Consider the following 25,043-nt stretch of genomic DNA (forward strand, 5'->3'; position numbering starts at 1 on the left):
GATTTTATTTCTTGCACTTTAGGAGTCTTGTAAGGAAGTCAGAATCTAATCAAAGATAATCAAAATTTTGGCCTACTTTTTCTTCTATTAAGTGCAAGGTCTCTGGCCTAATTCCTAGGTGCTTCATTCATAATGAATTAAGTTTTGTGCATGCTGAGAGATAGTGGCTTAATTTCATTTTCCTACATATGGATTTCCAGTTTTCCCTGCATCATTTGTTGAAACGACCATCTTTTTTTTTTTCCAATGAATGTTTTTGGCACCTTTGTCTAGTATGAAATAACTGTATTCATGTAGGTTTGTCTCTATATCTTTTGTTCTGTACCATTGGTCTACGAATCTGTTTTGGTGCCAATATGGATTTCCAATTTTGCCAGCACCATTTATTGAATAGGCTCTTTTCTCCAGTGAATGCTTTTGTCACCTTTATCTGTTATGATATAAACATATTCATGTCGGTTTGTCTCTGTGTCCTCTATTCTGTACCATTGGTCAACAAGTTTATTTTGGTGCAGATACCATGCCTTTTTATTACTATAGCTCTGTAGTATAGTTTAAGTTCTGGTATTGTGATGCCTCCTGCTTCACTTTTCTTGCTAAGGATTGCTTTAGCTATTCTGGGTCTCTTATTTTTCAAAACACATTTTACAATGGCTTTTTCTATTTCTATGAAGAATGTCACTGGGATTTTAATAGGGATTGCATTAAATGTGTAAAACACTTCTGGTAGTATGGGATTTGCCAGAATTTAATTGAGAATGTTTACATCTATGTTCATTAGAGATAATGGTCTGAAATTTTCTTTTGTTGATGTGTCTTTGGCTGTTTTTGGAATCAGGGTGATACTGGCCTCATAGAATGAGTTTGGAAGTGTTCCCTATTTTACTATTTCATGGAATAATTTGAGGAATATTGGTATTAGGTCTTCTTTGAAGGACTTGTGAGAATCTGTCTGGTCGGGGGTCTTCTTTGTATGTAGCCTTTTGATGGTGTCTTTTATTTCCTTGCTTGAAATCGATCTTTTTAACCTGTGTATGTGATCCTGATTCAGTTTGGGTAGATCATGACTCTAGAAATTTATTGATGTCTTTGATATTTTCTATTTAATTGGAGTATAAATTTTCAAAATAACTTCTAATTATCTTCTGTATTTCAGAAGTGTCCATCATGATATTTCCTTTTTCATCACAGATTTTAGTAATTTAAGATTTCTCTCTCTCTCTCTCTTTCTCTTTGTTAGTGTGGCTAAGCATTTATAAATTTTATTTTTTCAAAGAACCAACTTTTTGTTTTGTCAATTTTTTAAGTTGTTTATTTTGTTTCAATTTCATTGTTCAAGATGCCTACTGACTTATAAGAAAGAGAGAAGGGCTGGGGATGTGGCTCAAGCGGTAGCGCGCTTGCTTGGCATGCATGCGGCCCGGGTTCGATCCTCAGCACCACATACCAACAAAGATGTTGTGTCTGCCGAGAACTAAAAAAAAATAAATATTAAAAAAACTCTCTCTCTCTCCTCTCTCTCTCTCTCTCTCTCTCTCTCTCTCTCTCTCTCTCTCTTCCTCTCTCACTCTCTCTTTAAAAAATAAAAATAAAAAGACTACCTCCTCCTCACTTCCTAGGAGGCTTTATCCAAAATATAGTCAGTGATTCTTTTCATCAGCTCTATTTGGAAAGGCTCTGAAGAAACAAATGAAGGAGAAAACAGTATTTTGGGGAAAATGTTATTCCCAAAACTACAAGGAATTTTGAAAAGAGTGTAATTTCAGTTGTACCCATTACCAGTTACCATGATGATACCTAGGAAGTGTAAGCATGTGTCACTCAAGTGTCCAGATCATTGTCTCTGATGAGCTGTGGCATGAGCTCCTGCCCTGCTGTCTGCTGAGTGATCCTGGGCTTGGTGGGCAGGCCAACTCTGCTCTGCTCCACACATCTTCACACTCTAGTCATGTATTAGAGAGAAGAAGTCACGGCATGAGTCAGATTTTCTGTCTCCTGAGCCAAACTCTTTACTTCTACCTTATGTCCTCTCCAGTGACACACAGGCATTAGGTACATGTTGTGCCTGCTGATCTCACACCTCTGCCTAAACAGAGTCTATTGGATATGAATACACCTGGTCTCTGGCTGGCATGCCTGGTTTGGCAGTGAAGTGGACACAAAGCCTCTTCTTCAGAGCTTACAATGAAGCCATGAAGAACAACCAGGAGACTGGTCCAGAAAGAGAGGGTGGGGCTGAGAGTGGCTTCTTGTCCTCCTTAGAATTTTCTCTGGAACTGAAATTGTGTGACATGGCGCCATTCAAACTTAGCCTTCTTTGGTGGTATTAGGGTGGAAGTTACCAGTTTCTCCCAACATTTTTACATGATGTAGTGTTATCTCTATGATATATATATATATATATATATAAAATCTCCAAAGCAGGATTATTCAACTAAAACTGATGTAGAATGGTTATTTCTTTTTTTCTATGTTATATTTACTTGAAATAGATACATGAGTTTTCTAGTGAAAGGTGACAGTGACTTTCACATATTTTGCTTGAGTGTAATTGTCATATTCTCTTTTTGGTGCTATTAGTCACTTTTCCTCACATGAGAAAAAGTAGTACATGATGCTGCTGAGGATATTACACACTGAATTTGGGATTGTCCCAAAGGTCTCTTATGTACATAACTACTCTGCACTTCTCAATGGGCCATGGACATGGTTGTCAAATGGGCATGATTGTTATTACAATGCTTAGTCAATTGTAAGCACTACTCTCCTTCACCATTCTGAGTATAATTTGGGATATTCTAACACTTTAATAATACAGCATAGACTGAGTTTAAAGTTAGTTTCAAACCTTAATTCCCCCAAATTTCATTTTTTCCCTTCAGGAACCTGTTACCTATGATACCCTGATGCAGATGGAGTACCTGGACATGGTAGTAAATGAAACTCTCAGGTTGTACCCAGTTGGTGCCAGAATTGACAGAACCTGTAAGAAAGATATTGAAATCAATGGAGTATTTATTAGTAAGGGGACACTGGTCATGATACCAATCTTTGTTCTTCATCGAGACCCAAAGTATTGGCCAGAGCCTGAGGAGTTCCGCCCTGAAAGGTACAGGGACCCCGGGAAAAGGAACAAACTGGGCTGGGCTGATTCAAGCATATCATTGTATCTATTAGCATAGGTGACATACAGGTAACTGTGCAATCATTTTCATGTATGTCTTTTTATTTTAAGCTGTTTTCATGTTACAAACATGACATTTTCTTGCAAAATGCTATAAATTTGTGACAAGGAATAAAAAGGATGCTATATCCATCCAGTATCTCAAATTCTTTAAATAATCACAAGTTAATAATGTGATTATGTTCTCAGAAACATATTTCTGTGTAAATATAAACTTTTTTGGAAAACTAGATTGTATCATATTTTTTTTATTTTGAACAAATGTTTAACAATAAGTGGTAAATTCTCCATTATCACTTGATGACACTCTGTATGTACAGGTTTTGCATCTATGATTTCAACTAAATATAAACATTTTTCTTGTCATTTCCCTATAAACTGTCTAATACAATAAGTGTTTATAGAGTATGTACATTTTATTAGTTATTGTATGCAATCCAGAGATGATTTAAAATATATTTCAGTATGTGCTTAGGGTATACAAATATTTCCCCATTATTTTTATAAGAGACATCATCACCCAAGATTTTGTTGTGGCCTGATGCTGAAACTAATCCTCCTCAGATATGGCACCATGACTGTGTTTGTGTGTATGCAAGTGTGTGTGTGTGTGTGTGTGTGTGTGTGTGTATGTGTGTGTGTGTGTGTTTTCAAATTTTATATAGTGTGCCAAAACTGACATAACCACTATTTCATTTCATTTTATGTGTTTATGTTTTATATGTCTTATATTTTGTGTTTGTGTTGTTTCCTTTACTATCTCAAATTTACCATGATTCCTTTTAAACAGCATTAATCTCATCTCAAAATGACTGAAAGATCCTATAGGTTAAGGGAGGAGGGTAGGTGGAAAAATTCCATAGCTTAACAATTCTCATAGCAAAACCACAGCTGGATTTCAATAAAAATCAGCCCAGAAAAGCATCCTTTCCACCATTGCTTGGGAGTGTCTAAGGGACATTGTGAAACAATAACTGTTGTGGTTTTAATGTTTTGTTGACTTGTCATCTATTGTGGAAACAGGTTCAGTAAGAAGAACAAGGACAGCATCGATCCTTATGTGTACATGCCCTTTGGAAATGGCCCCCGAAACTGCATTGGCATGAGGTTTGCTCTCATGAACATGAAACTTGCTCTTGTCAGATTAATGCAGAACTTCTCCTTTCAACCTTGTAAGGAAACACAGGTCAGTAGATTTTCATATAAATGTTTTACTTGAAGATGTTTTTCCAAACAGAGGGACCTAGTTACAGAAAAAAATATGCTCATTCATCATTTAATTCTTAGATCTATAGTCCAATGAGTCTCTTTTGCATCATCTTTGAGATTTTAGAGTTCTTCACTGTGGGGGCTCTAAGTCTATGGCTTTATGAAGACCAAAGTATAAAAAACATATGGGCTCAATGCAGATTAGTGTGACATGTGTATGTGTGGACTGTGAATTGAGCACAGTGTAAATTCAGCTTTAAGTCTCCTGGAGAGACCCTGTGCACAGTCATGAGGTGTGGTTACCACAGGATTATGATGTTTGAGTGAAGCTCTCCTCACTGGAACTTACACAACCTCCCTATTGATAGTGGTTCACTTTCAGGACTTGTGGGTTTAATATGCAACTTTTCCTTCTCAGTGGGCCATCTGCATGGGAGAGGAGGGTAGAGATGGTTTCAGGGCCAATTGGCTGATATAAAGGGGTCCTCTGACACACCAGGAATGAGGCAGATACTTTCTGCAAGCTCTGTCTTCTCCAGGCTGGTCTTCTCAATCTAAACAATAATTTGCTTCTTACTGAGAGCAAATAGTACTCTGTTGGAGATCCCCCCCAGCCCTGTGGAGTGATTCTGGAAATGGCATGAGGATTTAGTCAAAACACTGAAGGGCTCAGAAGTTCCCCCATTTCCACTGGGCTTAGAAGCCAAGAGGAGATTCCCAAAGAGCAAAGCAAAGCATAATGGTCTTAAGGAATTAAGACCACTTCCATTATTCTACAGATTGAGTTCAACTGGAAGAAGTGAACAGACCCTTTGGAAGTTGAAGACTGCTTATGACATTGAAGTGTATAAAACCTCCTCAGGGTTCTTTGTTAAGTTTCAGCAGGCACAAAATTAACTTTATACAGTTCTCTAAAAGTTTGCCTTAATGTGTAGGAATCTATTTTAAATTTTTGAAACTTTTTTTTAATTTACAATTTTCTTAAAATCACTTTTTGTTTAGTTGATGGACATTATGTATTTTTATGTGGTGCTGATAATCGAACCTAGTGCCTCAAATGCTAGGGAAATGCTCTACCACTAAGCCACAATTCCAGTCCTTTATTTACAATTTTATCAATAAAGTGAATAAGTCAATCTCATTTTGTCTCAGGCCTCGTATAAGAGATATTCATGAAATAATTTTTCACATAAATGAATAATTTTACTATCCCATCATGACACATGTTAGAGAAGGAGTAGGAGGAGTTCAAGATACATGATACTAAAAGTAGTTTTCATGTTTGTAAAGCATGACTGTACTTAATGTATCTTCTCTACTTTGCTGCTGTGGTTGCTGTTGTTTCATTCATTGTGCTTCATTCTCCATGTGCTTGGCTATATGTTACAGATTCCTCTGAAATTAGGCAATCTAGAAATTCTTCAACCTGAAAAGCCCATTATTCTGAAGGTTTTGTGCAGAGATGGAACAATTAGTGGAGCCTAAACTTCCCAAAGGATTTTTGAATGGTTCTTCTTAGAGACGGGGACACAGAACATCAGAGAACAAAAATTTATTTTGTGAAGAAAACTCAAAATGAAGGTAGACTCTATATTCCTCAATTGATGAATGATAAGAGATGCTGAACCTTTGCTGACATTGCTCAGGGTCTGTGCAGAGGAATATTATCTAATTTGTGATGGAAAGTATGTGCCAATCTCAGTGCCACTCACCCTTTCTGGGTCTAATGGTCTCTCTCCTCTCACTGCCAGTTAGTACTGGCAGCTCCTCCTGATCTCTGATCAGAGAATCAACAATTATCACCAAATTTGTCAACAATTTTTAATGAAAATAAGGGTGGTTGTGGTGGCTTTTGTAGTGATATTGATATATGATGCGTTCTTTGAAATATGCTGTGATAAGTTTTATAATGAGAAAGTCAATAAAAATATCCTTATGAAATTTATCTGAAGCCTCTATGCCCATTTAAGGGGATATATAGTACTGAATCAGTGAAAGTCAAAACTCAATCTTTTGATCCTCATAATCACTGAATACATTGAGATTTTTCAGAAATTCAAATTAAATAGTAAGATAGATACAGTTAACCCACTGTGAATTTTTGCATTGCTGGAAAATTATATTCATAGTGTCCTTCTGCAATTTTTGAAGCACATGATTTGTAACACTCTACTGAGGTAGTTATTACTGCATCTCTAGTTTAGATTTCATATTCCCATCCTATCTCCCTTATTGATTCTGGAAAGCAAGAAACATATTTGTAGTCCATCTTCAATTCCCAACGTGATAACAAGCACAATAAGCATTGAATTAGAAAATGGTTGATAGTCAATCATTTTTACAGCAGTGCTCCTCAGATTCAACTGGTATCAAAAGCTACACAGGATTTTTTCATTTTATTCCTGTCCCATATCTTCCTTCCCTTTACTTCCCTTTCCCTTCCTGAATAATTCACTCCTAATGCCATTAGATGCGGTCCAGCAATGTGAGGGCACACTTCGTAGTGGAGGAGGGAATAATGGTGGCTTCAAGTCAGATATGAGATACAATTGGGAAGGTGTCCTCAGAAGGGACAGCCTGAGTATGGGAGCCCAAGCAACCTGAGATGGGCTCCACAGACAGAGGTAGCCTGTCATAAACACTCGTTGACAAAATAGGGTAAAAAACACCCCGGTGAGCTAAGGAGGGCATGTGGTTTTAGAATAGGATGAATGGAATTTAGCTGTATAAAGAGAGATTGTTTAAAAAACTAAATACATCAAGGACAATGAGATCCAGTTTTCATAGGAAATATTGGTGAAGCGACTCTCTGGTTCAGGAAAGAAAACTGGAATTAGACCTGTGAAGGAGGACTGAAATGGAATGTATCACTGTGAATTCATGCTTTTCCTGATAGAAAAATAGAGAAACAAGTGTGTGTGTGTGTGTGTGTGTGTGTGTGAGTGTGTGTTTGTTTGAGTGTTTGAATGCAGAAATTTAAATTCATACTTGTCTGCACAAATGGGACTGGGTAACAGTGACATTTTAATAGCAAGGACCCGTGGATCAGTCTTGGTGATGAGATCCTTGAATAAAAATACCATATTTCACTATAGGAAGCAGGGCTAGTTAGATAAAAGACTGATTCCAGGTTAAAAATTGGGAAAGTCCAAACTGAACCTTTAACATCTTTTTGTGCAAAATGCAAGAACACATTCAAAAAGGGAGGAAGGTGTCCCAGGTGTACCCAGGCCTATCCCACCTCCATCTTGGGCCCCTGGAAGCCTCTCCATAGCCCTCCCCATGCAATAGCCTCCACCTTGGGACAATAGGTAGGGGTTGGAGGCAGCTGCATCTCAGAATAGGCAGCCCAAAGCCACTGTAAGGCCCACTTTTTTAGCCCCATCTCTGAAAGTAGTTGCATCCATTTTGACACAACTTCACAGCTATCTTGAGTTATCTCCACTATTGCCACCACCACATTTATTTGCAGTAGCATTTATCATGGGACATTTACTGGGGGCTAGAAGTCCAAAACCAATGTGAGGTACAAGTAATCTTCAGGGTCACTATAATATTATAGGGTAGAAACTGTAATAAGTCAGATTTGCACTGCAAGAAAGGAAGACACATAGACAACATGAAAAAAACACACCAAGATACTACAATAATAGAATCCATGGAAAGTGCAGTTGATGAAATGTCAGAGAAGGAATTAAGAATATATATAATTAAAATGACCTACAAAGTAAAGAATGACCTAATTGAGAAAACACAGGCAACCATTGATCACACCAACAAAGGGATAAGGGGGCAAATACAGGTAGCAAAAGAGTACTTCATTAAAGAAAGATTCTGAAAATAAAATCAGAAATCAAGGAAACAATCAACAAACAAACAAAAACCCAACAGAAAGCATAAAGAGCAGATTAGATCACTTGGAAGAAAAATGTCAGAAAATAAAGACAAAATATACAATCTTTAAATTAAGTTCAGCACACAGTGAAGATGTTAAGAAAGCATAAACAGAACATCATATAATTATGGGATAACATCAAAAGACCAAATCTTTTTTTTATAGCAGCACAATTTTTAATTGCCAGGTTATGGATCCAGTCTAGGTATTTTGTCAACAGATAAATAGATAAAGAAATGTGGGAAATATTCACAATGGATTTTGATTCTGTTATAAAGAATGGAATTATGTCATTTACAAAAAAATGAATGGAACTGGAAAACATCATGTTAATCAAAAAAAGTCAGACTCAGAAAGTCAAGGGTTGTATAATTTCTCTCATAGGTGGAAGCTAGAGAGAATAAAGGAAAAAAGGAATTTCATGGGGGAGAGGGGGAAAGTCCTGGGGGGTGAAATTGATCAAATTATGTTATATGAGGTACAAATATGCCACAATGAGACCCTTAGTCTATATAATTATTATGTACCAGATAAAAAAAAAAACAAAAGAGTGAATGCTCAAAAATATTTTTTTAAAGGTAGTAGAATATGTACTGTCATTTGTTGAGGAGAAGAAACTGTCAAAGATGGTGAAGTTCTAAGTCCTAAGAGCTGGGTTGAGACTGAGTTCAATCTGTTCCCATTAGTCCCTAAATTTTCTAAAATTGTCCCTGGCTCATACTTTCTTCAGTTTCCTAGAGAAACTTGGGCTCAAATCTTAGGGTAAGGCTTCATTTCTTTTCTCCCTGTCTTGCTTTTGCAACCAGTACCCAAGTTTTGTTCTTTTGCTTGGGTGAAATGGCCTCCTAATGGATGGCATTAACACAAGGTTTTGTTTTGTCTCATCTTCAATCTTTCTCACATTCTATTGACAGTTTTACCTTAATCTTAAAATTGCTGCTTTGGTCAAAATTATTGCTGCTATAAACAAGCATATGTCTGTTTTAATAGTTTTATTGATTCCAATTTGCTTAATAGATTGAATATAAAATCATTGACTTGGAATATAAAACTTCCTTGCTTCTAGCCTCATTTCTAATTCTTCTTTTTTTTTTGCAGGGGGTACCAGGGATTGAACTCAGGGGTGCTCAACCACTGAGCCCCATTCCCACCCCTGTTTTGTATTTTACTTAGAGACAGGGTTTCACTGAGTTGCTTAGCACCTTGCTATTGCTGAGGCTAGATTTTATCCTCCTGCCTCAGCCTCCTGCCTCAGCTTTGATACTCTTGCCTCAGCTGGGATTACAGGGTGCACCACTGTGCTTGGCTTGTTCTTTGTTTTTAAAGAAAAGTTTTACTAATGTTTTAATATTTCAGCAAGTGTGTCTGCAACAGGTTTAAAAGACAGACAGACACACTATTTTCATCTGTAGAGAAACAAAGAAGAAATTAAATCTGAGAGATTAAATCCAGTATTAGTAACAGTATCTCAGATACAACAATTTTTTTTGTGTGTGTGTGCACGTGCCAGGTATTGAACTCAGGGGGACTCAACCACTGAACCAACCACATCTCCAGCCCTATTTTGTGTTTTATTTAGAGACAGGGTCTCACTGAATTGTTTAGTGCTTTACTTTGAACTTGTGATCTTGCCATCCTCCTGTGTCAGCCTCCCCCACTGCTGGGATTACAGGCAAGAGTGGCACCTGGCTACAATAACTTTTAACTGTTTCACTTTCTCTTAGTATATTTATTTCTTTTTTTTTGGTATTGAAATTTTTAATAGGGATTGGCACTAAATCTGTATAACAGTTTTAGTAGTATGGCCATATTTTTAAATTTTTTTTTAACTTTCAAAATTTTTTTATTGGTTGTTCACAACATTACAAAGCTCTTGACATATCATATTTCATACATTAGATTGAAGTGTGTTATGAACTCCCAATTTTTACCCCAAATGTAGATTGCAGAATCACGTCGGTTACACATCCACAATTTTACATAATGCCCTATTAGTAACTGTTGTATTCTGCTACCTTTCCTATCCCCTACTATCCCCCCTCCCCTTCCCTCACATCTTCTCTCTCTACCCCATCTACTGTAATTCATTTCTCTCCTTGTTTATTTTCCCATTCCCCTCACAACCTCTTATATGTAATTTTGTATAGCAATGAGGGTCTCCTTCATTTCCATGCAATTTCCCTTTTCTCTCCCTTTCCCTCCCATCTCATGACTCTGTTTAATGTTAATCTTTTCTTCCTGCTCTTCCTCCCTGCTCTGTTCATAGTTGCTCGCATTATATCAAAGAAGACATTTGGTATTTGTTTTTTAGGGATTGGCTAGCTTCACTAAGCATAATCTGCTCTAGTGCCATCCATTTCCCTGCAAATTCCATGATTTTGTCATTTTTTAATGCTGCGTAATACTCCATGGTGTATGAATGCCACATTTTTTTAAATCCATTCATCTATTGAAGGGCATCTGGGTTGGTTCCACAGTCTAGCTATTGTGAATTGTGCTGCTATGAACATCGATGTGGCAGTATCCCTGTAGCATGCACTTTTAAGGTCTTCAGGGAATAGTCCGAGAAGGGCAAGAGCTGGGTCAAATGGTGGTTCCATTCCCAGCTTTCCCAGGAATCTCCATACTGCTTTCCAAATTAGCCGCACCAATTTGCAGTCCCACCAGCAATGTACCAGTGTACCCTTTTCTCCATATCCTCGCCAGCACTTGTTATTGTTTGACTTCATAGTGGCTGCCAATCTTACTGGAGTGAGATGGTATCTTAGGGTGGTTTTGATTTGCATTTCTCTGACTGCTAGAGATGGTGAGCATTTTTTCATGTACTTGTTGATTGATTGCATATCCTCCTCTGAGAAGTGTCTGTTCAGGTCCTTGGCCCATTTGTTGATTGGGTGATTTGTTATCTTATTGTCTAATTTTTTGAGTTCTTTGTATACTCTGGATATTAGGGCTCTATCTGAAGTGTGAGGAGTAAAAATTTTTTCCCATGATGTAGGCTCCCTATTTACCTCTCTTATTGTTTCTCTTGCTGAGGAAAAACTTTTTAGTTTAAGTAAGTCCCATTTGTTGATTCTTGTTATTAACTCTTGTGCTATGGATATCCTATTAAGGAATTTGGAGCCCGACCCCACAATATGTAGATCAGAGCCAACATTTTCTTCTATCAGACGCAGAGTCTCTGATTTGATATCAAGCTCCTTGATCCATTTTGAGTTAACTTTTGTGCATGGCGAGAGGAGGGGATTCAGTTTCATTTTGTTGCATATAGATTTCCAGTTTTCCCAACACCATTTGTTGAAGATGCTATCCTTCCTCCATTGCATACTTTTAGCCCCTTTATCAAATATAAGATAGTTGTAACTTTGTGGATTAGTCTCTGTGTCCTCTATTCTATACCATTGTTCCACCCGCCTGTTTTGGTACCAGTACCATGCTGTTTTTGTCACTATTGCTCTGTAATATAGTTTGAAATCTGGTATCGCTATACCGCCTGATTCACACTTCCTGCTTAGAATTGCTTTTGCTATTCTGGATCTTTTATTTTTCCATATGAATGTCATGATTGCTTTATCTATTTCTACAAGAAATGCCATTGGGATTTTGATGGGCATTGCATTAAACCTATAGAGAACTTTTGGTAATATCGCCATTTTGATAATGTTAGTTCTGCGTATCCATGAACAGGGTATATTTTTCCATCTTCTAAGATCTTCTTCTACTTCTCTCTTTAGGGATCTGTAGTTTTCATTGTATAAATCTTTCACCTCTTTTGTTAGGTTGATTCCCAAGTATTTTATTTTTTTTTGAGGATATTGTGAATGTAGTGTTTTTCCTCATTTTGTTTCAGAAGTTTTTCGCTGATATACAGAAATGCCCATTTTTTTCCATTTTTTTCTTGTTTTTCCAGAACAAGCTTTCTCAGATGGCCTGAGCCAGGAAGCAAAGAATTCACCTCCCCACTGGGGCCCTGTTGCGCTTGCATGAATGTAGAGCAAGACCACGCTGCAATTGGAACCTGATTAGGAACACTGTGTCTCACACGGATGTGGACTTGGGGTCATGGGACTTGGATTCCTAGCTTAGCTCCTGGCTTTATGATAGCCAGGCATGGCATGTGAACTATCTGAGCTTCCAAACATCAGGGCAGTAACAACCATAGTTGCTTTCACTCTTCACATCTTATTACTCTGTTCTAGGACTCTTTTGCTCCTTGGGCCTGGAATTAATCTGGTGTATCCAAGAAAGCATCTTGTTCTACAAAGATATACAGGCGACATCCTGAGAGCCAGCAGCCACCCATCATTGCTCTTAATCTCTTTTGTCAGTTCCAGGTGGCGTGTTCTCCCCCCCAGGACAATCTGTCCCTCGCAGCCAGTTCAAGAGCAGCACTGCCTTGGAAGACATGGGGGATGGATGTTTTCACCTTGACCTTATTGCTCCCTTTCTGGCATGTCTCCATTCTCATCCCTTCCAACTGTGACTCCTCTTGCTCTTCCTCATCCAAGAGGCAAGTAGAATCAAAGGCAAATAGAGGAAGACCCTCCAGCAATTCCTTTTCACTGTGATTTATTACATTACACAATAGTTTTCCAAGTCCCTGTGACCCCAGGTCAGGAAAACTGGCTGAATTCCTCACAGAAAAATAAAATATGAAGAAAAATGCAATCCCTAAGGTAGGCAGGGGGGATAAAAAGAACTTTCCATTTTCAATTTTTAAATGTCAAACAGTCATTCTAGTTTTTATTGTAGAGCAAATAATTGTTATTTGTTGAAATTCTGCTTCAGATAACAGTCATGCTAAGTCTTTTTTGAAGAAATTATTTGGGAAATGTATTTAACTTACTCTACTTAAAATTCACACTAGGACAACAATTTTAAGTACAATGAAATGCCATTTTAATAATTCCATGTAATCCTGTAGTGATGGATAGCTACTTTAGATTTACATGCCAGTTATGTAAATGGCCATAAGTGATTTTTCATTATCCTAAATGGTGAGTAGTTGAAGATATTGATGTAAGTGCAATGCAGGCATAACATTTACAGTTTATTAAACTAAAAGGATGCTAATCAATTAATATATTTAAACAACGCCCATGGGAAAAATAAATTGATTTGCTAAGATAAAAAATTATATTTTAGCGTTAAAAATAAGTCAATTAGGGGTGAGAACATACAAGTATAACTTCAGATGATTAGTTTGACCTTAAGAAATAACTCTTTTTTTTAGGAGTTCCCAGTGGGTAGACTGGCAATTGCTTATCTCCCCTGCATAAACAAGACCAAGATGCTTCCTCATAGTGCAAGTCCTCGTGTTAGTCAGATCTCCATCACCATAATAAAATACCTAAAGGAAAAAGACTTATTTTGGCACTTTGCTTTAGTCCTGTGACAAAGCAGCACACCATGGCAGGAGCACATGTCAGAGCAAATCACTCACCTCATGAGCTGGGAACCAAGTGAGAGGAAGAAGAAGAAACCTGGGTCCCACAGTCCCCTTCCAGGTCATGCTCTCAGTGACCAAAGGGACTCCTACTAGATTCCACATCTCAAAGGTTCCTCCCTGGAGCATCACTTGGGGACCAAGCCTTCAACACATGGACCTTTGGGGGACATTTAAGATAAAAATTATAGCAGCAGTAAAAGTCAAAGTTCACATATCAACATCTAGACTGTATACTATATTTATTTGTAGTTTTTAAAAAGTCTTTCCCTCCAAAGCTTTGACATCAGAAAGAATGACATTAAAGTAGTAGTTCAGCCATGAGCAGCAACACAACCTTTCAAAACCATATTTGTGAAACAGTATGAAATTGTATTGACCTCTCTGCTGTAAAAAGTTTGAAATAGTTCTTTATGTTAATTCCAGTGACAAATGATACAGTGTATTTTAAAAAATAATTCTATTTTTTTCTCACTACTAATTTTTCAAAGCAATGCAGGATGGATTTATAAATTGTCTTGACTAGATATAGTCAATAAGAAATCAATATTTTCCCCTGTGGGGAGTCAATCTGTACTTTTAAATATGATTTCTATTGGTTAACTTACATGAAACATATATTTCCAGTTAATTTCTATAGCTGTGTTTTAGCTTATTTGGAAGTTAATAACTTTTCTTGGAAAGAAAGAAGTATACATTTGGATACCATTTGTTTAAATGGTTCATCCACAATTCATCTTTAATTGCATTATTTTATGATTCTATAATAAGAAAACTAAAAATAAGTAAAGCATTATGTATTTGTTTTTATAAACCACCTTTAAAAATCATTCTTTTTTGTGCTTTTTATATTATCAACTTAATTTTAGACACATTATAATGTGTCTACATCAAACTGGTAAAACATTTAATTTGATGCCACTTAAAAAATAAAAATTATATGGGATTTTAAGTTTTAAAATATTTCTCTCAGAGCTGGGCGCACTCATGTATATTTGTAGACCCAGATGGTTGGGAGGTTAAAGCAGAAGAATTATTTGAGCCCTGGAATTCAAGGCTAGCCTGGGCAATATGTCTTTAAAACAGAATAAAAATTAATAAAAAATATTTATCTCAAGAATAACATTATACATATATGGAATTCACTTATTCAATATTGATTTAATAAACAGCCACTGAAAACTTATTCAATATAAACCACTGGGCTAAGTCATAGTGGGTTTACATAAACAAATAAAACATAGCCCCTGCTTTATGTATAACATATTTGTTATGTTAATTACTTTGCTGTTATAACAGAGATGCAAAATGCAGTTGCTTAAATCAGATAGACGTGTATCTAGTTCCTCTATAACAATCCCTAAGTGAGTGTGTCTAAGTTGGTGGGAGTCTACTTCCACCCCAAACTACAGAAATTGGTTTTAAGTGAAGACTACTGTACTCATATTTCAATGGGCAGAATGGGTCAAATTATCACATTTCAAGAGACACTTGTAATTTTAGTCTTCTTGTGTGCCAGAGTAAGAGCGAAATGGTTAGTGAATATATAGCATTGTAAATGGTTAGTGAATATTGTGCCCACAATTCAAAAATTATTGAAAACTAAAAATAAAACATTTGTCTTTAGGCTCTAGATGGAAACTATTAAGAATTAAATTCATTTGTTTTCTAATTTCTTTATTATTTTAAATTTTTTATCATATATGGATCATATTATAATTTATATCCTTATTTTTTACTAAATAGTACTATATATCTTTTCTATCATTAAAAAATTCAGCTCCTATCTCTGCAGCATATCAAGTTGGGCAAATTTGGGGGGGTTTATAGTCCTTAGATTTGTTTGTTTTTAATTATAATATGACCATGCAAATGATATCTACAAAACAGGGCCATTTTGAAGACTGGTGATTATTCACCACATTGCATAGTGTAGGGCCTAACACAGTAGGCACTGACTGATTTAATCACTAGAGTTTTATAATGTTTGCTGTGGTTTGGACCTGGAATGTCCTCCCAGAAGCTCATGTGTTAAGATTGGTCCCCAGTGCAGCAATGTTCCTAGGTGGGACTTTTGTGAGTAATTGGATCATGAAGGCTTTGACCACATCAGTGGATTAATCCATTGATACTTGGATGGACAACTGGGAGGTGATGGAAGCTGTAGATGAATGGGGCATGGCTGGAGGATGTGGACCACCGGTGGTGTGGCCTTGGGGACTCTACCTTCCTATGGCCCCTACCTGCCTGCTGATTCTTGGCTCCCGTAAGCTGAGCAGCTTTCCTCCACCATTCCATCACACCTTCTGCCATGCTCTTCTGCCACATCTCAGGCCCAAAGCAATGGAGCCAGCTGACCCTGGACTGAAACCTCAGGCCATGAGCCTGAACTATCTTTCCTCCTCCAAGTTGTTTGTGTCAGGTATTTTGGTCACAGTGACAAAAAGCTGACTGATTCAATGCCTTAATATTTTACCTAGTCATTTGTCAGTATTCCTTTTTGTTTTAAAAAAACTTTATTTTTAGAGAAGTTTCAGTTTCACAGAAAAATGGAGAGGTGCAGAGATTTTCCGCATCCTCCTACCCTCACCTATGCACAGCCTCCCCCATTATCAACATCTCCCACCAGAGTGATACATTTGTAACCATTGATGAAATCACAAGGACCCACATTATCCAACCTTCTTGTGATAATAAAATTAAACACTGTTTGGAGAAGAAGGCTATTCTCTCAGGTGAAGTAGAGTGTAAATTATTCTTGTGAAAATGTGTCTTAGCCTGGCTTCTCCAGAAAGCAGAGGCAAGACAAAAGATTTAAGCTCATCAGGGTATACACCCGAAGCAGTGGGCACAGTCAGAGGCAAGATCACACACAGCAGGGAAGCAGAGACAGCCAGTCTAGGCAGGTATTACCTAGTTGGCTGCTGCTTTATGCTTTATGCAGCTTATACATCTGTTCTACAAGACTGTTCTCTGAGAATGTGTATGAACAGCATCATAAGGAGTCAATCCCGATGGTGGAAGTGGAGGGATTTTACCCACTGGCCTTCATGGGGTAAAGTTTCATCCCACTGGGGGGCCACTCCACATGACTCAGTGCCTAATGTGTCTTTCCCATGGTGTGTCATTCCTGGGTATCAGGCAGAGCTCTAGACAGATTCCAGGCAGAGCCAGTGCAGGACAGTCTGCAGAGCTGGAACTGGAGCCAGACAGGTGAAACTGAGAGCCTCTCACCTGCTTGGAATAAGTTCACATCTTTACATTATGCAGTTTTACATTGTGGAACATAGTGATAACATGTGCAGAGGGAGTTGTCCCATTTACTCCTAAAAACATGCTGTTTACATTCTCTTTGGTTTGCTTCCCTTCGGAATAAATTAGAAAAAAAATGTGTATTATGAAGAAGGGAGGGCAAGAACCATCAACTTAATGAAGAAATACCATCTCCCAATGTTACCACTAGTCTTTGTGAGGTAGCTTAACCCAGTTAAAGGGAAAATGCAGATGATTTGATACCATTTTTTAAGACAAAAGATTTGCTACTGTCTTTAAAGGAGAGAGCTCATTCATTCCTCGGCAAAGACACTTGGGGATTAGAGGGTTAGTCACCCTCCTTTGGCTGATTTAAACCAAAAGTCCCTTCTGATCAGCCTCAAGGCAGCTTCTATTCTTCTTGATGCTTATTAATATCCCTTAGAATTCCTTCCTTAGAGTTCTTATTCAAAAAATAGATTGAGAATGGACTCTTCCGAACTACACCATTTTCCTCCCCACTCCCTAAAATTTATAGGCACTGCTTTAAGCAACTCCAGTGAAACATAGAAAACTAATTTGCCCCATATTTTGACATGCTCTGAGTCCGAAAGTTAGTTATAAATGGTCATTTTGCACTGAAGAGGATGGTCTCTATGGGCTTAGTTTTCCTTTCCTGCTCAAAGGGCTTTTATTGGGAACCAAGTTTCTGGCCTGTGATGCTGAGCTGTACACAGGGGTTCTAATATGTGTAACCCAAGGTTCCAGTTATTTGTCATGAAGATTATTCTGGGACACACTGAGCTTCAGGTTGGTCCTTGTCTAACTAACAGAGTTGCTATGTGCCCTTTGGAGGTGCCATACCTTTGGAGGTATCTTACTCTGATCTTCTACCTAGATATGCTCCTATTGTTATATGATATCAAATTTCTCTATGAATTGCCATTGCAATTCGCTATTCATTTGTGTGCACCAACAATATTATTTGCTGTACTCAGTCTGTTTTATAGTATTTAGTGACCTTCATCAGGAGTTCAGCATTCTTGGCAGGCATTTCTCTACTTGGCCACAGAGGAACCCTGATTTTTCTGGATTCTTCCAAGAGATGAGAATGCAACAGCAGCAGCTGGGCATATGAAAATAACTGGGAACAAAATAGACACAGATTCAGAAAAAAATACTGAAAAAGTCTTCCTGTAAAAGCAGTTTTCTTTTGACCCTGAACATTCTGTAGAATCCAGTGATAAGTTGGCTACCACATGGCTATTTTGAACAGGCAGAAAAATCAGAGGTAGGTGGACGTGTGATTTCAGATTTTAAACACGGATGATAGAATTCTCTCAGTTTTACCCTCAGATCCAAGCAGGTAATTGATACTATAGTTTAAAATATATGGATATATCAAGAAAAGAATAGTCATCTAACTTAGCTCCTTCATGATGAACCACAAATAAAACTTTAGGACTTCTTGCTCAAAAAAAAAAAAATGAACCAAGTGGGTGGATGATGTCAGCATCTAAATTTCTGTTAATAATTTCAGAGTGTACTTTTTTCATATTTTTCTTAACAATAAGTTTCACCAATTGGAAGACCAAATCTCACTGGGATACACAAAGTCTTTGAGTAAGCATTCCAAAAAAATGAACGTCTCCTTCTGGCATGGATTGTTCTCTCTTCAGCATTCCTAGTTGACACAGCCACAATTCTTCAGTTATATGTTCTCTTACCCGTGAGACTCCTAGGAAGTCCCATCCAAAACATTCATGTTGCTACATTACCATAAAAGTCTGCCCTGTGAGTACAATTTCAAAAGAAAAACAAACGGGCTTCATTTAAACAAATAGCAGCTCTCCCCATCTGAGTTGAAGAAAATGCACGTACACTCTGCTTGCTGGAGTGTGAGTCTTATGGAAAGGATGTTGACTTCCAAAGTGAAGAGAGCCTCATCACAGTATACAGAGACTCCCATGGTCTTTCTTGCTTTTTGATTTTATTTTTTACCTTGATATTTTAATGCATTTTTTAAAAAATCTCAACTCTGAAGCTGTTTTTGAGATCAGGGAGAAATATTTAAACATTTATGCCTTCAGTTCATGATTCAGAGATTTATTTATAAGACCGTTGATTTTGGGACACCCAACTCTTGCATTTAAGCTGCTTAAGTGAGTCATGTTTGTGGGAGGTAATTACTACCAGAAAGTACAACTAACTTGTAAGCTTCTCTTTAAAATGTCCACTTGCAATCTACAATTACTTCAAATAACAGGCTACCAGGACCGTGCTGTGTTTTACGGCTGTATATATTTATTATGAGTGCATTAGGCAATACCCAAACATACTTTTGTCACAGAGGGGTTTTTGTAGGAGAATTGAGTCCCTTTATTAGTATCAGTATAGATTTCTGTAGATGTAGGATTGACAAGGTATAATCTCAAGGCATCCCTTCTATTATAGGGAACAAAGCCCTGGGAACAGCTGGCTCAAAAGAATAATAATGGATTCTGGCTGGTGGAAAAATATATATAATTTGTGTATCATTAAAGATCAGATTCAATCACTGAAATTATAGCAAACAGTTACCTCTTTAACACCTCAGTGTGTCTCCCAGGCTAACCTTATGTCCTCCTGGGAGGGTCCTTGATTCTCCACTTAGCAATGAATGAAACCCACACCCATCAGACCAGTCAGTAGAGGAGCAGGTAGCCTTTTATGGGTCAAAACACCAGAGTCTCTGAGAACATTCTGAAGTTCAAATAATCCATGACTCCTTCTATACCAATCAGTGCCTTAAATTCCACAAATAAGATGTCTATAGAGATGGTGTTGTAGAAAGGAGAAAGACAAGGAGGGAATTTGATGCTTGGTGTCACTGAAAATAAGGCACTGCCATTTTCAGGGACTGGTGAAAGGACCAGAAAGGTAAAGCTGGAATTTCTAATGACAACTCTGGCCACTTGATGGTTTTAACCTGTCTTTGACTTACCATTTCTTAACACAACCACAAAGTGATACTGAGGTCTTCCACTCATCTCTAAGGTTCTGATACCTGCGGAACCAAACACACCCCCTTCTTTGTTACTATTGAGACTTAACCAATTGCATCATCATGCCTCTTAGGCTGCTGTGTTCCGACTGTCTTCTTGGACCTGCCACATTCATTCAGTCACTAATTTTACTCATCGCTTATTCAGTAAGTGTTTACCAAGTGTCTTCAGTGTGTCAGTTGTTGTACTAGGTGCTGGAACTCATCTTTGAACAAACCCCAGAGGATAATACTGCCTGGCTGGGGAGATAGCCACAAAAGTTGGCAACTTCAGGAATATATGGTAAATGCACTTATGTAGTAAGTATGTGCTGTAGCATGAAATTCATCTGGAAAAAATAAGAGACCCTAAATAGCTAAAGCAATCCTTAGCAGGAAGAGTGAAGCAGGTGGCATCACTATACCAGACCTTAAACCATACTACAGAGCACTAGTAACAAAAACAGCATGGTACAAGCACCAAAACATACTGGTAGACCAATGGTACAGAATAGGGGACACAGAGACTAACCCACAAAATTCAATTATCTTATATTAGACAAAGTTGCCAAAAACATGTACTGGAGAGAAGACAGCATCTTCAACAAATAGTACTGGAAAAACTGGAAATATATATGTAAAAAAATGAAATTAAATCCCTATCTCTCACCATGCACAAAACTTAACTCAAAATGGATCAATGACCTAGGAATTAAACCAGAGACTCTGTGTCTAATAGAAGAAAAAGTAAGCCCTAATCTTCATCATGTGGGATTAGGCTCCAACTTCCTTAATAAGACTCCTATAATGAAAGAATTAAAACCAAGAATCAATAAATGGGATGGAATCAAACTAAAAAGTTTCTTCTCAGCAAAAGAAACAATCTGTGAGGTGAACAGAGAGCCTACATCCTGGGAGCAAATTTTTACCCCTCACACATCAGATAGAACACTAATCTCTAAAGTATATAAAGAATTCAAAAAACTAAGTACCAAAAAACAAATAACCAAATCAACAAATGGGCCAAGGACCTCAACAGACACTTCTCAGAAAAGGATATACAATCAATCAACAAATATATGAAAATATTCAACATCTCTAGCAATCAATGAAACACAAATCAAAATATCATCTCACTCCAGTTAGAATGGCAGCTATTATGAAGACAAACAACAATAAGTGTTGGCGAGGATGTGAGGGAAAAGGTACATTCATACATTGCTGGTGGGACTGCAAATTGGTGTAGCCAATATGGAAAGCAGTATGGAGATTTCTTGGAAATTTGGGAATGGAACCACCATTTGACCCAGCTATCCCTCTCCTCAGACTACATCCAAAGGACTTAAAACAGCATACGACAGGGACACAGCCACATCAATGTTTATAACAGCACAATTCACAATAGCTAAACTGTGGAGCCAACCTAGATGCCCTTCAGTGGATGAATGGATAAAAACATGTGGTGTATATACACAATGGAATTTTACTCAGCAATAAAAGAGAATAAAATCATGGCATTTGCAGGTAAATGGATGGCGTTGGAGAAGATAATGCTAAGTGAAGTTAGCCAATCCCCCAAAACCAAAAGCCAAATGCTTTCTCTGATATAAAGAGGCTTACTCATAATGGGGTAGGGAGGGGGAGCTTGGGAGAAATAGACGAATTCTAGATTGGGAAGAGGGGTAGGAAGGAAAGGAGGGGGCAGGGGATTAGCAAGGATGGTGGAATGTGATGGACATCATTATCCAAAGTACGTGTATGAAGACACGAATTGGGTGTCAACATACTTTATATACAAACAAAGATATGAAAAATTGTGGTATATATGTGTAATAAGAATTGTGATGCATTCCGCTGTCATGTATTTTAAAAAAAATAAAATCAATTTAAAAAAAAAGAATGTGCTGTGGAAACACAACAGAAAGGCACTATACCTGACCTTGGGGAGGAGCAAACACATGCAAGTAGTGCCTGTGGTTAAGCAAAGCTCTAAAGGAAAAGTAGAAGATGATTAAGAGACCTAAGAGGGAAGAGAAGGTAAGGAGACAGGACAAAATACTCTGTGCAGAAGAAAAAGAATGGGCCAAAGTCTGCGAGAATCATGAAGATTTAGTTCAGAGAAATATGATTATTTCATAAATGGATCAATAACACAGTAATAATACAATGATGGTGGAAGAGGAGGACAGGTGGAGACCAGAGCATGAAAGACCTTATCTGCCATGCTAAGTAGTAGTCTGAATGGAATTGGCACCTGTTGAAGGATGTACCCTACATATCATGTTTCTATTCGAGCAACCACCTACAGGTGCTTCATATACTTTATCTAAGCATCTAAGCTTAATCCTGAACCAGTTGGTATGCCCCCAATCATTTGGCCAGCTTTACTCTCGAATCTTTCCACAATTAACCTGAGCTGTGTCTAGAACAAGAGCAGGTTGCATCCTCTGTTTGTACCATTGCCCAATTTGTTTTGCCTTGGTTTGAGATGTATACTGCTCCTCAATATCTGTGGTCCATCTGGGCCCCCATATACTGCTGACTCTCCTATCTTATATAATTTTCATGGAAATATCTATTTTTCTCTATTTTAAGTCAAACTAAGGTTTGACTTAAAATATATATGAACTCCATCATTAACTCAACAAATACTTAAGAAACTATATACTAGGAAATATTCCAAGCAATATAGTAATGACCCAAAAGTCTCTACCTTTATGGAAGGGCATTTTAGAGGAAGAATACAAAAAAAAATAAACAATATACCACATGATTGTTATGTAGAAAATTGCTATAATGATTATTATGTAGAAAACTTAAGGGGCTCTCTGGAGAGTGTCATTTTATGTAGGATATACATACTCATACAGACACACATATATACACAGATACATATATGCATGCATATACATGCATTCATTTATACATATATGCATGTATATACATACATGTATAAACATACACAAAAATATAGGTACAGAGTGTAAAAGTTTTTTTACTCTGAGTATGTATCAATAAGTTCTTTAATGACTTCAGAATTCAAAAATTAGAGAATTCATATAAATACTTTGAAATCATACTTAAGTAATGTCACAAGTTTCAGGACTCAGAAATTTTTCTGATTTTTAGTTTATCAAATTCAATGTGTAATTTTATTTTTAGCCTTACTGTGTGATAAATGTGATTTTGTAATAATCTAACTTATAGTCTGATTGCTCCTGGTTTAAAATAATGTGATTCAGTATATACCTAAATTAACATTTTGCTTTAAGGAAAGAATAAATGCTTTCCTATTTGTATTTTATCTTAGTTACTCATTTGGAATTGGAAGGACATTATTGTCATAATCTTGTGTGCATAGTAAGTATTTTGACATAAATTAATAGAAGTTCTATATTACATGCTGAATAAGAGATTTAAAAAGGGAATGGGGGAGCACTGTTTAAATATATTGCAGTTGAGATTTTCCAGAATTGTAAGATGGTATGAATCCTCATATTAAAATTACAGTAGTAAAATGCAGAATGACTAAGTTTATAGCATAGCGAAACTGAATATAAGGAACAAGCAGAAAAATCTTAAAATCTATCAGAGACAAAATAAAGATTCTATGCAAAGGGGCCCTCAATAGATTGTCCTCAGACTTGTCATTATTTCAATAGATGGAAGAGGACAGTAATGTGCTCAAGAACTCAGAGAAATTAACTTCAATTTAAAATTCGATACCCATCAAAACTACAAAACAAAGACATTTTCATAATTACACAGACTTAAATGATTAGCCAATCACAGGTTCTCACTGGAGAATTATTTTAAAATAGGAGGAAGCTAGAGAGAAAGTATGGAATCTAAGATTACAGTGAACATAGATATCAATAGAAATAAAAGTCTATCAACTACTGTTATATAATTTTTGGTGTAATACTACCTTTAATCTGAATGATCAAATTGATAAAAACTATAACTCTAAATAACAATTTGAAATGCTTAACAGGAAGAGGTTAAAATGCTGAACAATTTTAAATTTTGCTTAAAAATTTATAGGTAGGAATTTATGTTAAGATTTAATTGTGATCGCAAAAAAAAAAAAAAATAACATCTAGGAGACAGCGGTGATGCAGTGAGAGGAAGGCAGGACCGCCACAGGTCTCTGTCCACTGGCTTGGGTTAGAGGCTTAGGAGCGGGGCCAGCAGCCTGAATTAGCCAATGGGGAGGAATCAGCTGGAAATTTAAAATTTTTTTGAGGCAAAATTGATTTCTATCTTGGGTTTGTCACCCTCTACTCCTATTGTTCCTGTTCATATCTCAAATAATTCAGATCTTCAGACAGCATCCTCAAATTCAGGATGGCTGATACATGAAGGGAAATGAAAGGCTCTAGGAAGAGTACAGAACCCTCTGGTCCAGGCTCTGAGAGCAAAACATACTCTGCCTGCCCTCCAAGATCCTGCATATGAGTACGTACAGTGTGTCCCATTGCCAGCTCTGCTGCTAAGAATAAGGAGAACATGAATCCTTCAAATCTGATGCCACCACCTAACCAAACACCGGCTCCAGATCAGCCCTTTGCATTGTCTACCGCCAGAGAGGAGTCATCCACTCCACGAGCAGATTTAGAGAAAACACGGGTTTATCCTTCCTAACTGATGCTCTGGAATGAAAAGTTTAGGAAAGGGTGGAAGTGGAAGGATGAGGATACTAATCAGAAAAATATGTGTAATACCATCAGAATTCACAGTCAGAACAATGCACAGGCGTGGAGAGAGATTTTGAAGTATCCTTGTGGTCCATTGTTATCTGATTTGAAGGGAAAGCAAAAGACTATTCACCAAAGGCAAGAATTCGTTCCTGGGTGGAGTATGAGTTGCCTTTCGACAGACATGATTGGATCATCAACGTTTTTGGCATACAAGTTACATATGGTATTGAGTAGTACCAGGGGGGCAAAGTCATTAAGGACTACCCGTTCACTGTCCTGGATGGCCACCCCACCTTGGATTTGCTTTCAGAAGTATAGGACAGAATGAAGGTTCA

General features: G+C 37.3%; 2 pseudogenes across 2 annotated transcripts in view; both read left to right on the forward strand.

Moving 5' to 3' along the window:
- Positions 1-25,043, forward strand: part of LOC308651214 (cytochrome P450 3A9-like) — a 596,726-nt pseudogene that overhangs the window by 10,724 nt on the left and 560,959 nt on the right. The window lies entirely within an intron of this gene.
- On the forward strand, positions 1,813-24,942 carry LOC308652246 (holocytochrome c-type synthase-like; annotated as a pseudogene). Its single transcript has 4 exons — positions 1,813-1,950; positions 2,883-3,109; positions 4,208-4,370; positions 24,255-24,942. The product of its transcript is annotated as a holocytochrome c-type synthase-like (transcript).

This window comes from Spermophilus citellus, assembly GCF_964194105.1.
Source record: "Spermophilus citellus genome assembly, chromosome: 6".
NCBI classification, from domain to species: Eukaryota; Metazoa; Chordata; class Mammalia; order Rodentia; family Sciuridae; genus Spermophilus; species Spermophilus citellus.